The following is a 941-nucleotide window of genomic DNA, read 5'->3' as shown; positions in this document are numbered from 1 at the left end:
CGCCTACCTTCATACCTCCAGCTTCCATCCCAGACACACCACACGATCCATTGTCTACAGCCAAGCATTAAGATATAACCGCATTTGCTCCAACCCCTCCGACAGAGACAAACACCTGCAGAATCTTCTGACTCAGGAAGCTGCCAACGTTCCTCCTGCCTCCCAAGGACACTTGCTATCACAGCAATAGCTGAGAAAAACATCTCCAATATTGAGGTGATGACCTGAAAGCCTCATAAACAGCTGCTGAAGTAGCTCAGTTGGGAGAGCGTTAGACTGAAGATCTAAAGGTCCTTGGTTCAATCCCAAGCTTCAGCAGAGCTTTTCTGAACTTTGGCCAGAGAGCAATTAGTGACTGCTTGGTGCCTTACTGCTGGCAAATGCTCCTGCAAAGGATGTTGTCAGCCCTTCTGGGACACCAAGGGGCTAGCGTGCTCTTCCTTTCTTCTCTTGCTCTTCCGCAGCAAGGGGAGGAAAAAAGACCCCATTGTGCCCAGTATGATCCAGCCAACTTCACAGATCTTGCTGAGTGTTCCCAAAAGTCCACTGCTCAACCCGCTGAGCGAGTGAAAGGCAGCTCTGAGGCCCTCTCACCACCACTTTCTCCAGGTTGGCCCATCCAGGTGTCACAGCAAATGCCACACTGGTGGATGGCATTGCAGGGGAGGGTCAGAGGAACACAGCCGAGATTCTGTGGTGCACTGGTAATCACAGAACTCTCCAAGCTGAAATCAGCAAAAAACACAGTATGTCATTTGTGTCCTGGCATGTGTTCCTGCTTCTATGGCTGGCCTGGAGCCGGGCATTCCCTGCCCCGTGAGTGCCAGCAATCAGACAGCCTGCGGTACCTTTCAATGAGACATGGGAACACTTTTGTAATTAGTGAAACAAAAAACATCCACCAACAGTAGTTGTTCCCTTTGCTGCACTTAGGTGCCTGT

The 941-nt window shown here is 50.6% G+C and overlaps 1 non-coding gene across 1 annotated transcript; it reads left to right on the top strand.

Moving 5' to 3' along the window:
- Window positions 1-245: 245 nt before the first annotated feature.
- TRNAF-GAA (transfer RNA phenylalanine (anticodon GAA)) lies at window positions 246-318 on the top strand. Its single transcript has one exon. It is a non-coding gene; the product is annotated as a tRNA-Phe (tRNA).
- The last annotated feature ends 623 nt before the right edge of the window (window positions 319-941 follow it).

Source organism: Carettochelys insculpta, unplaced genomic scaffold (genome assembly GCF_033958435.1).
Source record: "Carettochelys insculpta isolate YL-2023 unplaced genomic scaffold, ASM3395843v1 scaffold_0035, whole genome shotgun sequence".
Taxonomy (NCBI): Eukaryota; Metazoa; Chordata; order Testudines; family Carettochelyidae; genus Carettochelys; species Carettochelys insculpta.
Note: the sequence above shows the minus strand (reverse complement) of the source record. Positions and strands in the feature narration are given on the sequence as shown.